General features: G+C 40.2%; 1 protein-coding gene across 5 annotated transcripts in view; it reads right to left on the bottom strand.

Moving 5' to 3' along the window:
- Window positions 1-16,838, bottom strand: part of Oatp74D (Organic anion transporting polypeptide 74D) — a 248,904-nt gene that overhangs the window by 127,139 nt on the left and 104,927 nt on the right. The window lies entirely within an intron of this gene.

Genomic DNA, 16,838 nt, shown 5'->3' with positions numbered 1-16,838 from the left:
AATTACTTTTGTAACACCTTCCTGTCACTGTTGGATATTAATATAATTTAGTCCACTGAATATGTGTATCGTATCAAAAATTCATTTGTCAGCGTATCATTTACATGTTGTTGATAGCCAATACATTAATATGTCTACTGTCTAAGGTTTGTTTTGTTTCGCACACGTTTTAAATAAACATTGTGCATTACCTACTGATCGTATCTGTGCAATTAAAGAAGTCTGTATTTTACCGAAAAGATATATTACCATTGGTAATCGAAATTGATAATTGCAATTTAGATATTGCAATTAGATATGAAGAAATAGAAGACATAGATATGAAGATGTAGTATTGCATTTAAATATGTTAAGATCTTACAAAATACCATTGATTTGCAGTGGATGATATCACTATGTTATAATTTAATGAAACAAGCATTGTCCTAATTACGAAGCACCTGTTTTTTTTTATTTCTAACGCAAAATTCACTTATAACTATACTACGGATTTTATGCATTTATGACAAAGATGAGTATGTCAAATAAATCATTTTGTTGCATCATTTTCGACTTATTACAAATGTGAAAAGAAAAACGACGTTTTCGTACAAATTATATTTCTTACAACTAACGTAGACAATTTTTATTTTGCGCGAAGATCCGCAGTCTATTTATAACCCACGAAAATACAAGGAACCACGGCACAAATCGACGCACTTTCAATCGAGCAATCAATTTGAACAGATGACAGAAAAATCGGCGCACGTGTCAAACATGCTCCATTCCCTGTGCTCGCATTCGCCGATCGAACATAAACACGCGAGTACGGGAATGCGGTCAAGAAACGATTTCTGAAATCGCTGGTAACAGAAAGAAAGAAGAAGGAAAAAGAAAAGTTGGAAAACATCGTCGCGACGGTAACGTTATTTAAAAGCCGGCGCGCGGTGGTTCCCTCGAGAGACGGTGACCGGTTTTTGCACCGTTTCTTGCAAAATTCGCCGGGATTAACATACGAGCGGGGTATTTAAAGATGTGACGTCAAACAAAAACGTGCACCGCGGATTAAGACGAGACGAGGGAAATGGGAAGCGACGGCAACGTTTCGTAGAAACGAGAGGAAAATTCCGGCATGCCCGAGACGCTAGACGAGAGGAGACGTGGGTGTCCCGCCACGCAATCAATTTCGTTTCGGCAAACACGCTACAATTTTTTTGTGCATCGGTGTTTACACGAACGCGATCGGGACGAGCCTTATCTGCTCGAACACTTGGATAACAAATTTCGCGGCGCGTAACCGACCGTTTTTCGGAACCGTGCACGTCAGACCGGAGCCAAATCGCAGCGAACATTATTCTGGCGAAAAGTTTCCGCGAGAAGGTGGGTCGATAGAGGGGCAGGTATAAGCAGAGAAATTTTTATTTATTTATTTATTTAGCACCAACGGGTCAAATGCCCTTTTAATTTATCTACAAAAATTTAATACAATAATAATAATAATAATAATAATAATAATAATAATAAAATGGAAACAATGGTTACAATGGTTACATTCACACGTAAAAAGGTATTAAGGACAGGAACGGGACCAAAAAGTAGCAGCTCTCCAATGGAATACGATTATAATATACAAAAACTTAAATATCATAGCTTCTAATAACATCATAAAGTTGACTTATAAATCTATTGAAATCATCAATGCAGAAGTCAAAGTCATTAGTATGAGCTTTGGGCAAAGTGAGAATCCTATTCAAAGGATCAGATGTTTCATCTATACTACACTTTTTCATTTCAATCAACATTGAAGAGGTCAAATGAGGTCATTCGGGCGAAAATCGGCTACCGGTAATTTTGCAAATAAAATTTTGAAAATATGCATTCTGATAGTATTTTTACACTGATTCACATTGCGCGCAAATTATTTCGACAACAAAAAGTTTTTTTTCATGAAAGAAAATTGCGTTGTAAAATCCATACCCAATTCTCTGTAACGTCATGTACACACGAACTGCAGTAAAAATTTCAGCTCAGAGACTTGATTATTCATCGAGTTATTCCAATTTTGGTGACGATTGTTGGCACTACTTTTATCCAAATGATGGATAACAGATAAAGAATTAACGAATGCAATTTCATTCGACACTATCGACTAAATATTCGATCGAATAGAAATTCATCTGGATAAAAATTTATCCGAATAAGATTTCATTATAAAACTGTGAGAAAATGCGAAACAATTTGAGCAAACTCTCAAAGAAGGGAAATCCCTTAGGTTTTGTTGATCGTTCATGAATAACGAAGCTGTGGAATTCGAAGCAAAGAATATGAAAGAAAAAAAGAAAAAGAGAGAGAAAGAGAGAGAAAGAAAGAGAGAAAAAGAAAGAGAGAAAGAGAGAAAGAAAGAAAGAGAGAAAGAGAGAGAAAGAAAGAGAGAGAGAGAGAGAAAGAGAGAGAGAAAGAAAGAGAGAAAGTGAGAAAGAGAGAGAAAGAAAGTGAGAAAGAGCGAGAAAGAAAGAGAGAAAGAGAGAAAGAGAGAAAGAGAGAAAGAGAGAAAGAAAGAAAGAGAGAAAGAAAGAAAGAGAGAAAGAAAGAAAGAGAGAAAGAGAGAAAGAGAGAGAAAGAAAGAGAGAGAGAGAGAGAGAGAGAGAGAGAAAGAAAGAGAACGAGGGCGAAAGAGAGAGAGAGAGAAAGAAAGAGAGAAAGAGGGAGAGAAAAAAGCAAGAGAGAAAGAGAGAGAGAGAAAGAAAAAGCAAGAGAGAAAGAAAGAGAGAAAGAAAAAGCAAGAGAGAAAGAGAGAGAGAAAGAAAAAGAAAGAGAGAAAGTGGAAGAGAGAGTGTGTGTGGTAGAGAGAGAGAGAGAGAGAGAGAGAGAGAGAGAGAGAGAGAGAGAGAGAGAGAGAGACGGCAGCGTCTCCGAAGAATGTTTTCGTGGCGCGTCGATTCCCGTGGGCAAACTTTGCCGTCGTCCCAGACTTATCGCACCACAAATAAAGAAGAGCCAGATATCGTGATATCGTTCTGCGACACTCAGATTAAATGCGGAAAATCCGGTGCACCGGTGCGCTGCTCCGACGGTGAGTAAACTAAACCCTCCCTCTCCCCCTTCACCCGGCTGTAACTAGAAGAAGAATAGACATTTCACCGGTCGTTCTCTCTCTTTTTCTAGACGCGTGCAACGCAAGGCGCGTGGTTGAAAATCCGAAGCAGAAAAGGGTCTTGCACCCTTCCAATTACCCGTCCGAGAATTGCTCGGGGCCCTTCAAAGGGCTCCAGGTGGCACTGACTGAGAAAGCCGAACGTGTTTCCAGAGATGACTCGTCGAGAAGTTATCCGAGATCGCGGAGGTCCTCGAAGCGAACAGTGACGACACGTTTCGACCCTCCGCGACTTTATTTCTGACGGTGGTTAGCGCGGAAAAGACGCAGCATTCGTTTCCGACTTGTTTAATCATTCTGATAGTACGAGTGACTATACTGCCCTCCTTAGTTAAATTGTCCTAACATTTTTGATCATCAAAAAAATGAAGCTCTACATTAATACAAACATTTTCAACAGTGAAAACAAATGAATGGAATTTGGAACTCTATAAGAAATATACAGGGTGAGTAAAGCGTTAGAATCAGAATAGATCCGCTTGCAAAAAATACAATTCTGTTTAGAAAAAAAGTGCAGTTGCACTTTGCAAATCGTATATAGGATAACAGAGTTTATTAAATATTGTAAAGTTTTTCTCTTCCTTTACGCAACTTTTTTTTCACCTGGAATAGAGTTACAGCTTGATCCAGTTACTTGACTCCCCATATATAAAATATTTTTGTCTTTGCTTAACACTTTATCGTCCGGTCGTGGTTGAGGCTGCCACTCAGTAAGGACTGGCTTAGTCGCGCGCGCATTTGCTCCCAGTACCGGCTAAATTTTCGCTATTCATTGTGTTGTGCTTATTCCTTTAAAAATAATAATAAATAATAATAATTATTATAATTATAATTCATAAGGATATGGGAAGGTCAGCATACAGGAGGTCAGCTACTAACAAAACAGTAAAGAAGCGAAAACCGTCGATAGCTAAAAGTCGATTAATAGGCTATCGGTCGATAAGCATTGGCAATCGAAAAGCCGATTAATAGGCTAGCGATCGATAAACATTGGCAATCGAAAAGCCGATAAATAGGCTAGCGGTCGATAAAGTGTTAAGAGGCACGTGACGTTCCAAATATCTTAAAATATCCTGAAAAGTGGCAAATTAATAAATAAGGCATTTTAACCGAAGACGATAGTATAGTAATCGCTCTCTATAAAATCACATTGACGTACGAATGAGTTGCAATCATAGTTACGTAAGTCACATTTTCCTTATTGTGAGAAACAAGGGAGTGTTCTTGCTCACTAACACGTGTATTGTTTACTGGCCAAATTTATTGTTACGATAATCTAGAGTTAAGTTGATTTATAGTACCTTCATAATTTATTTCACTTGTCTTCTTAACATTTTCGCATGTGTAAATTACATTCTAGTACTAAAAACGGAACAACTTTGTAATTTACTGGTTGACGTTTAAAAGGAACCTTCAAGATTATACGGAATAAAGGAATACTAAATTCGATAACATTGCAGACAGTGTTGAAACAACTGCGCTAGATAAAAGCAACGTTTGAGTATCAAATGTTTGCAGACATTTATCACCAGTGAACGCAATAAATAAAAGAGAATTCGCGGAAAGAGGTGAAGGCTGTACCTTCCTCAGCGTTCAAAAACTGTCTCGAAGACTCGGAGAGGCGATAGCGAATGCGCGTTGCTTCTGACGAGACCTACTTTGATTGCGACTGAACAAATTTTGAAGAGCAAACAAGTAGCTTGCGTTTATTTAGAAATGCCGGGTACTGTTTTTTTACATAACGTACAACAGTTTAAAACGGTTATTATCGAAATGTTCTTCAATCTCTGGAATCTTTTCGTCGCTTCTCATTTTTTGGATCCGTAATGGCACGTTCGTGAAATACAAGGAACAACTTCCCGAGCAATTATCGAGTTTCTACCGCGTTTCTTGCTTGATCGTCAATGCATCGCATGACGCCCGGTCATTGTTCGAATATGATTGTGCCAAGGAATATTGGAGCGGGATGGAAAAGCGTGCGCGAGAGTGATGGAAGAAGTTCAGCGATACGGATAAACGGTAGTTGCCGTCGAAGGTGGCAGTCGCCCGACTATTTATTCATTACGGAGCTGGGGTAGCTGTTTTCCCGGCGCGATTGCCGCGTGCTCGGCCACGTTCCGTCTCAAACGCGTTTATAAATAACCACTCAGCCCTGCGTGCATCCGTGATTACGATCACGGAAGATAGCAGAGTGCATGGCGGTCGCGTTGCCTTTGGTCCATGCACCGCGAGACACGCTTCCTTCGCATCCAGCATGGACGCACGATGCACACAAGGTGCACCGGCGCGGTGCAGCGCGGCGTGATGGCGTTCACGAAAATTCCTCAAGCTCGGAAACCTTGGCACGGGGCAAACCGTCGTACAATTATCTGTCCGAACGCTAACGTGTCCCCCGTATCCACTGGCAGGACCGATTCAATGCTGCACTCATTATTAATCCCTTGTTTCGTGATTTATTTCGCGATTAGACCGATAAATGTTGCTCTCGCGTTAATAATCTCCAAGCGAGACACGTACTTGGGAATTTAAGTACACTCGAGTCGGAAAGTATGTTAACACCTTTCCAAATGAAATAACTTCTTTAATATTGGACCAGATGACTTGACTTATTTTGAGATGTTAGACTGACTAGTTTAGTAGAACGATAAAATGATTAAAAAGTGATGTTCTTTAAAGAAGAAGTCTCGGTGACTTATACAGGGCGGGCCGGAAATCGTAGTACAAAGGGTGAGCCTACGTGAAAAAATAAGAAACGAATTTGGTGTAACATTCTTTTATCTGGGGCTCCGTTCTCGAGAAAATCGACTTTAACATTTCTCATCTTTTAGTTTTATCTTTATTTAGTTGTCGTTTATTTTTCTACCGCAGGTGTCTCCGTTCGAGATAGTGTTTACAAACATTGATAATGATGATAATGATGATTGATAAAAAAATATGTATATAACAGAGCACAGTTTGCTGCATAATGCAATGAAAAGTTAATCAAATGCTAATTAATCCTTTGCACTCGAATGGCGACTCCAAGGCGCCATTAAAAATTGTTGTGTCACGATTCAAAATAATTTGATTAACCAAATTTGTTTATATTTAAAGAATTGTTAAAAGCGTGACTGTTGCATGAATCACAATATTCAATTTCATGTGTATAAAATGCACTACGTTATGAAAAATGGGAATACCGTGGGTGAAAAGAACTATTTTAAATTTTGCGTTAATTTGGCATCGAGTACAAAGGGTTAATAATTAGTAATTACAAATAATCACGCGTTCACATTAGAAGAATCTGAAGTTGATGATTTAAGGATAAGTCAACGCTCTTGCATCTTGTAATTGTTGCATCTGTTTCACTTTGTCTCAATTGTTTTACGCCTCCTGACTCCCGTCGCGCGTCTGTTTCGCTCGTGGTCACGTAAACAATACACATACACACACCCACACAAAGCACAGGTACACGCGTCCGATGTGCTCCTAGCCGAAAATGGCGACCGCGGGCAGCAAGACGTGACGGGAGTCAGGAGGCGTTGTTCGTTTTTATTCGGCCGGACTCGAGTCCTTCGTTTCGTGGAAATTCAGTGTTGCGACTAATTTGGGGCCGATATGAAGGAATCATTTCTGCCAATAAAGGAAACGCGTTTACCCTACTACAGTAATGTCTCCCTAACTGACACTCAGATTGTCCACAGAAATGGACAATTTTGGAAGAGGAGATGCGATTGTTCAAGCCTTTTGGCTCGTTTTTATAGTTACCGATTGCCAATAACTATAAAAACGAGGTGTAAGGTTCAAATAATCGTATCTTCTCTTCCCAAATTGTCCATTTTTGTGTACAATCTGGGCGTCAGTTAGGGAGACATTACTGTACTGCGAGCACGTTAACATAAAATCGATCCTACACTTTTCTCAGCTGTTTTCTTCTGAACAACGGATAGTACATAGTTCCTAATAATTAATGTTTGTAAACGCTATCTCAGACGGAGGCAACTGCGGTAGAAGAATAAACAACTAAATACTTCGCAAAGATGAACGAACTTTAAAGTCGATTTTCTAGAAAACGAAGCCCCTGATAAAAATGTTATACCAAATTGTTGGCGTTGTTTGTTTTTGATCGGCCGAACTCGAGTCCCTCGTTTCGTGGAGATTCAGTGTTGCAGTCAACTTGGGGCTAATAGGAAGGGATCATTTCCGCCAATAAGGAAACGCGCGTTTACCCTACTTCTGCGAGGGCGTTAACATGAGTAGATTAACATGCATGGAATCGGTCCTACACTTTTCTCAGCGGACTTCTTCTGTGCGATAGAAGAAGAAGATAGAAGAAGCGATAGAACATTCGCAACAATGAATGTTTGCAAACGCTATCTCGGACGGAGGCAACTTCGGTAGGAGAATTGTCGACACAACTGAATCCTTTATAAAAATGAACAAACTTTACAGTCGATTTTCTCGAAAACGGATCCCTGGATTAAAGAATGTTGTATCAAAATTTTTCACGTAGGATCACTCCCGGCTCGTTTGTACTACGAATTACGACGCATCCCTGTATACATGCTGAAAATTTCATTGAAATCGATTCGCGCATAGATTATTTCTATCATTTTTTTCTCAAACTTCACCAAATTACATCAATTTTGCTCGGCACTGAAAGGATATTTCCCTAATAGAACGAGACAATTTATATTTGTTATATGTTTTCATCTACGTTCATTATTTCGTCTAACAATGAGAGTTAGTTAAAAGAATTTAAAATACGTCCATGCATTATTTTCGACTCACTAAAAATGATTAAAATAGAAAGACATTTCTATTCGAGACTCAGGTTCGGTAGAATCAATAAAGGTCACTTTTATTTTGCATGAAGATATCTGCAAATCTATTCATCGCACACAAGTCTAACTCGTTGCTTCAGTACAAGGGATTAAAACGGAGTTCAAAAATTTCGCAACATGTGAGCGACTTTGAAAATCACCAGCACAAATTACCTTATAGGCTGCCATTCTGACTCAAGAGTAACAGAACGATGTCTTAACCATTTCAATAATCTGCTATCTCTTTACTTCGCGGAATCTGTACCGAACCGCTGCGCCCGGAGCGGAATCCACAGCGGTCCCTGGTGAAAAGAGGAAAAAAAAGCGTTCATTCGATCGCAGGTCTAATTGTAAAATAATCGTTGGCCTCGGACTTTGTATTCGATGTCGCCGGATCCGTGGAGGTTCAAAGAAGCCGTCGATGAACGCGACGACGGTTCTGCAATTGACAAGCCGATCCTACTTCGACACGGTTTTTAAGTTACAGTTTTTAAGCCCCTGCGAGCGCGCCCCGAGGACACCGTGTACACGAACACGGTCGATCGTTAACTGGATGCACGCGAAATCGGTGTCCCCCGGGATAATCAGCTGATTAAGAGAAGCCGCGCAGCGAAGCGGTCGTGCCGTGCTGCGCTCCGATATTTTCTTTCTTTTTTCTGCTGCCTCTCGGCCAGAGAAAGGGACCGGTTTCGAAAGCGTGCACCTCCACGGAGAACGTGCACGGTACACGAACAACCGCCCCTTCCTACCGAGGAAAAACAATGTATAATTTTAGGATGTGTACGGACGATGGTCTGACGGACGTTAGATTACACAGCGGAAAAGGAAGAGCGAACGAGAAACGCAACCCCCGTAACAAGACCACGTAGTGATCGAAGAATTTAGTAATGCTATGCCAAAGAAGTCGACTTACCTCTATTAACCCTTTGCACTCGAAGATATTCGAACGCCAGAACTCTAGACATTTCTTCCAACCGTGAAACTTTCTGTTCGTTCGAAATATGGTTTTGAAAGTTATTGTCGTCGATAATTTGGAAGCTTATAAAATGTTGATATTTTTATTGTTTATGAGTAATAAAGAAAAGTGACATAAGTATGATCCACTGTAAAAAGAAGAAAGTAACATGTGCGGAACATCTTTTAACTCCAGTTTTCGTTACGTTACCAACAATAAGTAAAACGTGCCCACTTTTACAAACAGTTTCGGAGGAACGCTCCTAATGTTTAGTGATATTGTAAGGGGGAAATTATCAAACAGAATTAACCACTTGCCGTACATTGACAAATCCGACTCGTAGTAAAAATTTCTATTAATAATTTACCGAGTATATATGTGTGTGTTATTCTGTCCTTTAAATATTGGAGTAAAATTCTAATCTCTTGTCATCGATATTTAAGCATTCAAGTAAACTTGGGCACACAATAAGCATTAATTTTCTTTCCCTTCTAAGACATTATCTCAATCGAAAAATTTCTAATCGCAGTACCTGCAAAGAAAATGGTACGTCAAGAAGTTAATGCTTTGCGCACGAATCGAGAATCCGAGGCAGCGCTAAAAAAATTGTATATCACGTTCCAAAATAATATTTACATTATCAAATTTTATATGCATAAAATGCACTATAAAATGGAAATACTGTAAATCGGAGAAACTATTTTGGATTTACAGTTAACCCCTTCATGAGTAAGAGAAACACTTTTTCCCATTTTAGAATTGATGGTTGTCGTATTTAATTATTGGTTATTCTTGGTACAAAACGCAACTTGCCAGCACACAACATGCAAGAAGCTGAAAAAATGAAAATACGTGCAAATTGTGCTAAACGCCGCATAGAAAATAGGACGCATGATATAATGTACTATGTGCAATGTTCACCTTTGCTTCACAACTAAAAGAAATTGCTCCGCAGAATATCATAAGTAGCACATCATTTTGTATAGTAATTTTATTTCATAGTTTTGTATTATTTTAGTTATATATATATATAAACATTTTGTTATAATAAATCAATGAATAAAAGGCACTGCATAATAAGCCTAACCATAATTTGTGTCACCTTTATGATCCATTGAGAAAAATATTTTCCATAAAATTCCAAACAAAACTGCACATTGTTATGTATTTTTCTTATGATTTTTATTTATTTTACGTCTAAAAACAAACTAAAATAAACAGTTACATATTAACATTTACTCTTAGCAACCTTATGGACTTGTAAGGGTTCAAACGACTTCTGGCGCAAAGGACAAAACAAACGAAATCTTTACATTATTTGCTACGCATTAATTACAATATTTGCTCGCAGCCTGTTTAGTTTCAATACCTTTCGCGATTCAAAGCTCGCATCAACACTTTGCTTCCTTCTATCCTGATGAAGGACCTGGACCCATAGCAATTCACGATCTATTCTCGCACCGCAGCCCGCGGCAATTGAACGCAATTAATTACCGCGTTCGAAGCTCGCTATAGTCGCAGCATTATGATTCAATTTTGAATAGCGCATACACACACAGGCAGGCCATACACGTGACATACGCGGGGGACATTTTTCCTCCTAGAAACTGTAATTTCCTCGCGGCCTTCAACACCTTTTTCTCGATCGTCCGTCCGAGCCCTCTCTCCTCTCCGTTTCTCGTCCACTCAATCTTGACACGTTCTTATTTCTTAGAATTCATTTTATTTCTCTTTCTCTTGGTTCGGTCGTGCAGGTTGCGCGCCGATTTCACGCCGCGCACGAATCCGCCGCGGAAGCAACGAGCAGATCGAACGCGCACAGACCGATGCAGTTTATGTAGCTAATCACGTTGAACGGCCGCGGGTCCGAGATTTTAACCCTTTGGCCTATAACCACGAGTCTGACTCGTGGTGAAAAATTTGTGCCATAAGCGAAAACCACGAGTCTGACTCGTGGTAAAGAATTTGTGCCATAAACGAAAGCCACGAGTCAGACTCGTGATAAAGAATGTGTGCAAATTTGTGCAAAAATAAATTATTTTTGTCAACTGATCAATTGATTGTGATTGCACCCTAGACGTCTTAAAATTACTATTTGTACCTAAACATTGTTTATTATTTCGCAATTCCTTTCGTTGCACTGAAATATACTACTGTGATCAAAAAGTAAGGTGAAATTGTCATTTAAAACTCCCGGACATTAGGAAGGCAGGCAATTGTTTTTTTCCTAGGTTGGTAGGACTGTCTATAACAATTGCCAAGCGTCTGTTTGTTAAAAGGTTTAATTATCTCCGAGTTACACGTGTTTTAGTAAACGACCAAAAGTGAATTTTTCGATTTTTACAATGGGTGATTTTGTTGAGCAAAGAACTTGCATCAAATTTTGTTTGCGGAACGAATATTCTTGTGCGGACGCGTTGAAAATGTTGCGGAAGGCCTTTGGTGATCAAACTATGACACAAAAAAACGTTTATAAGTGATACAACGAGTTCAAAGCGGGCCGAGAACGCGTTGAAGACGAACCGCGCTCTGGACGACCATCAACGTCTACCGACGAGGGCCACGTCCAAAAAAATCGAAGATTTGGTGCTTGAAAATCGTCGACTGACAATGAGAGACCTCGCTGATAGTGTTGGAATATCATTTGGCTCAGTCCAAACCATTTTGAAGGATGTTTTGTGTCTCAAACGCGTCAAGTCTCGATTGGTGCCATGTCATACTGCATTGGTTCTTCGCGACTTTTTTGCCAAAAACTCGACTCATATCGTTCCGCAACCACCGTATTCGCCTGATTTGGCTCCGTGCGACTCCTGGTTATTCAGCAAACTCAAAAAGCCAATGCGGGGACGCCGTTTTGACACGATTGAGGAGATAAAAACCGAATCGAAGGAGGTCTTGAAGGCTATACCGGAAAAAGACTATTCCGACTGTTTCGAGGACTCGAAAAAGCGTCGGAAACAGTGCGTTTTATCGGACGGGGATTACTTTGAAGGGGATGAAATTGATTTGGAAGAATAAATAAAGAATTTACATTTTATAAACAAATTCACCTTACTTTTTGATCACAGTAGTATATGTCATGAAAGGTACACATTTTGCGCCAGTTCAGGTACACGGCTGAACAGTTGAATGGCACGGCGCGCGACCGATTTTCTTGTTTACTATAGCTCGCGCAATTGGCAGATATCGTGTAGGCCAAGGGGTTAAGAAGCCGCCACAACGGGGCGGAACCCCGACAAATCTGGCCGACTCGGTGAGAAATCGTGGGAATGCATCGAGGGGATCCGGCCGAAATTTCGCGTGCAAGTACGAAGCGATCCCGAAACCGTGCGATCTTCCAGCAACGAAACATCGTCGTCGCAGCTGCGCGAAGGGTTGCTACGGTAAAATGCTCGCTCAGCCGTCGCGTATTGGTGAATTTGCTCGAAATCGTAGACAACGGTTTAAAATAAACATTTTTCATTGAAATTCTATACGGCGGACTATATTTTTTCCCGAGCACAGCATGATTTTTCATTGAAACTAATTTCTAATATGCAGCCGCCTTAAAGATATATTATGAGGAAATTGTTGATTTAAAAATATTCAAATAATTTAGTATCGTATTTAAGATATAATCGTCGTATTTAAAATAATTTATACAATTTTTAAATAAACTTGACATAACCTTTTCAATACTAACTTGTGCCTAATATCTTTCTGATTACTTTCTGGTTTCTAATGATAATTAACAATGAATAATCTCAATTAACAAGTTCTGAATCAATAACATATACCGATTTTATTACTTTCTTCCACGCTTTAGAAGTTTAGTGCCTTCTTAGTAAATAAAAATAATTGTTTGTCAATCGAGATTAAGTGGTTTCTTTTTTTAAGTAAACCTTGGAGATTACCCCAAACAGACTTCAAATCACGATCAAAATTTATTTTTGGAAACCAATCGCAGCATTTAATCTGTTAAGCCTCACTCTACCGTTCACGCACGCTTTCCACGACTTTTGCATACGGCTCGGCTCGTTGTTGTTGCTCTCGTCGGCGGTATCGCGAGCATCGCGTGAAAGCTGCTTAACCGACAATCAGGAAGAGGTCTCGAAAAAGAAGCGGGTCGATTTTATGGGGGCTCATTATCAGCTCACCTTGCTTCTCTCTCTTTTTTCTTTCTCCCGCGCCACGATTTCGTCTTATTACCGATCGAAACCGAGTCCGCAGCTTTCGTCGACGGTGTTTTCTCGGCCGTAAATTCGACGACGAAATTGCTGCAATTTTTCCGGACGTTTTATTTGTCGTAGCTGGATCGGAGAAACAGTTTCGAAACCAGTTGCCGTTGTTACGAGTTACGAACAATTGAAGATCGTGATAATCGCAGTTTCTCACGATCTCTGACACTTTCGACCGATAACATCAAAAAATCTGCAGATTTTTACATCATTTAATTATTAACCCTTTGCTCTCGAGTGGTGACTCTCAGGGACCACTAAAATTGTTATACCACGTTCCAAGATAATTTTTGTATTAACAAAGTTTAGATTTTAAAAAATTGCTGAAAGTGTAACTGTAACTACGGATCACCACAAGACACAATTTTTCATATGCATAAAATGCACTTTGTCATATAAAATGGAAATACTATAAGTCAGAGAAATTATTTTTGATTTACAGTTAAAATGGCTTCGAGTGCAAAGGGCTAATATAGATGTATATAACTTACAGATAACAGAATAATATAACTTACAGATATATCGACAAACGCGCGTTTTAAATGTTTGTCGCAGATAAAGAAAGTCGAAACAAAAACGGTATTTGAAAAACTTCTTTTATCACTCCAAATAATAGCAAAATTAAGAGAAAAGAAAATGCATTTCAGTCACTGTTCGGTAAAGCGGTCGCTCAAACGTCTCGAACAAATGCAAGCCATTTGATGCGGTTTGAAAAAAGTTGTCGCGTTTCGCAAGGTGTTCGGATACTTTTTTCCAGGGGTTGTACTACGATGGCCGAAGACGTGGCCGTATCGCGAGACGCGTATCAATGGGATAACAAGCGGGCAGATACAGTGGCAGCAATTCGTATCGGAATTTATTAACGCGAAGTTCGCTCTAGAAGTAACTGGCGGGGCAAGTAGGCGTGAGTAAAAGTTACAGGCGATCGAGTCGACGTTCAATAATCGAAATTCTCGTGTTCCAGGTCGCGTGACTATGCAAATCATTCGCGGCGACCGGCAGTGACAGTGTAATAATGACCGTTTCCATTTACCACGAGATGATGTTTACGCGGGACCCGCCGATGATCATCGATCAAGCGCGGCGTCGGCGGAGGCGGCGGCGGCGGCGGCTCGCCGGTCTTGAAAATTCAATGAAAGAATCCTCCCGGGGATCGGATTGATGATCCGCTTGCGAAAAAATCTGGGGAATCCACACGACCTACGATTACCCGTGCCGCGTGATTAACCTCTCCGGTGCGACCGTCGACTGCGGCCGACAGCCACAAAGTGCATACACGCAGCCGTGCAACGACTTCTCACTGTCTCGGTCGTTAGGATCGTCGACTTCAGTCAAATGCCACCGAATACAGACGCTGCCGTGCGTTTATTTTGCGCGCACCGCACCGCGTACGCGGAGCAGTTTGCTGTATAAGCAGAGACCGCGGATTTCACGCATTTATTACAAACAATATAATGAGTAAGTGGAATTTTAAACGGTAGACTAATTAAGAAATTTTAAGCATGTAAATGTATGTATTGTTTTTAACCGAGCGAAATGATTCAAGGAGAAAGAGTACGTGTTTCCGTTTGGTTCCTGCATTTTTTGCAAGCAACGCGGAAAATTCTTGCTGCGCATAAACATCCGCGGTGTAATCGTAACGAGCCATTTTTGCGTAATTTCGTGCTGCAGTGAAATGGTAGAAATGTTAGCGAAATCGGGACAAAAACGATTGGATACTGTTTCTAAACATTGATTAGGCATTGTTTTGTCGATCGAATTCGTGGACGATTGAAATAAAAGCTGTTAAAGTGGCACGCGTGCTTTTTGTTCACGATGATAGTAAACTGCATTTATGAAATTATTATAAGTTATTGTAAATTATTATGAATACGAAAAAAATGATTAATGAGCGGTCGACGATTGTGCCTCGATTTTTCTGAATCAATGATTGCAAAGCAGAAATCAAATCAAAAACGTTATATTCACAGCTTACAAATGTTCTATCATAGTTTATTTATTATCGTTGCGAAAATCTGAATAGAGGCATAATAATTCAGGCACACTTTTATCATTTTCTTTTTTATAACGTGTTACACGAAAGCATTTGCTGCGCTACTTAGCCGATCAAGTCGGTAAAAGTGAATGGTTAGAAAATGTTAGAATGCAATTGTTTTTCCCCTCGCGTTGCCATGCGGCGTTAAACGTCTGCAAGTAATTAGACATGGGTCATTTAACACGCCTTAGGTTCTGACGGCTCAAATTCAATCTCGAAATAAATGAGATTACAAAGATCGGTATCGATTGATATCGCGGCGCTTGTTTTACAAGCGGTTTCGAATTTTTTCCCACAACGTTGTCGTATCGTATTTGTGCCAAAAAATTTGAACTATTACACACAAGAAACACAACTCGAATGTACGAGAAAATACATCAACGTCTGAAGCGAACAAATGAACGAAACGCAATATTTTTCAACGTATTATATTAAACATACGTTGACATTTTAGATCCACTTTCCTTCATAATCCTTGTCAAAAGGCCAAGCAATTGGTGGGATATATTAAATTGTGCAGAATTGTTATAGAAAATCGAAGATTGTTTCAACGTACCTGATCCATAATATTGACAACGATAATAACGATAACCGAAAATTATAACAAGGAAACCATAGTGCGAGAGAAACTTACTGATGCATGGCTCGCAGGCCTAATCGTTCCAGCAAACTCGCGAGCAATAGTCTCGACCAAGATCCGGTCAGAATGGGAAATACGCGCGCACGGGAGGATCGGTTCTTTTTCAACGTCGTTTTTGTGGTCGAAAGTGAACGCGAGAGCGAGAGCTCACGCGAGGCAAATCTGCTGCGCGCAGCTTTTGCGGAGGTTATTGCGATTTAAAGTCGATTTACGGGCGGCCTCCGGGTCGCTCGGCTTTGATCATCGACGACCAAAAAACTGAACGATCAATGATCGCCTGGAACCGGCCCCGGCTCGTCTCCGGATCCCCGCTCGGCCGACTTAAAAAGGAACGTTACGCGAACGATTTCGGCTCGTGGATACACAAGCGACAACTTTCACCGAATTATGACACGCGTGGCGAAAAGGAAATGCCGAGAAAAATGGGTCGGTTGGCAATCCGTTTCTATCCAAGGAACTGCCCACCGTCCCGTTGTTGGGTCGTTAACTAACTTGCGCGGGTCGCTCGTAAACGACAATGAGATATCATAAACGAAGCTGTAGTGATTTATGTACCGGCGCACACTTTTTGTTTCTCGTGTATTTATCGTTTTGCCGTGATAAGGGCAGTCCGCCGAAATAACGGTGTTCGAATCACAGACGTTCTAGCGCGAACTGTGTCTGCTATCTGCTGTAACCAACCCTTTTATCGTGTTCTTTACGCTTCAACTTCACCTTTCACTTTTCTAGCTCAATTACGTATTGATGTGGAAGGTGTTGAATAAGTACTCCATAATTTTGTCTAAAGGCTTGCTTAACCTTTAGATCGCCGACACGATGCCATACGGAGTCACTAATATCGTACCGTATTTTGAAGAATACGTAATTCTCCGTCGTCCGACTCGATCCGTGAAAAAATTGTTTATGGCGTGGTTCACATGATCCAACAAGATATTAGGTTTCCGAAATATCTTTTCTCACGAATCTCTACCTAGACGAAAGAGAACTGTCTGCATCATCTCAGTAAGAGTTCCTAGTAACTCCACTGTTTTCACTAAAAGAGCACACTTCTCTATT

The sequence above is a fragment of the Megalopta genalis genome, chromosome 8 (genome assembly GCF_051020955.1).
Source record: "Megalopta genalis isolate 19385.01 chromosome 8, iyMegGena1_principal, whole genome shotgun sequence".
NCBI classification, from domain to species: domain Eukaryota; kingdom Metazoa; phylum Arthropoda; class Insecta; order Hymenoptera; family Halictidae; genus Megalopta; species Megalopta genalis.
The sequence above is the reverse complement of the archived record's forward strand: the minus strand, read 5'-3'. Positions and strand labels throughout refer to the sequence as shown.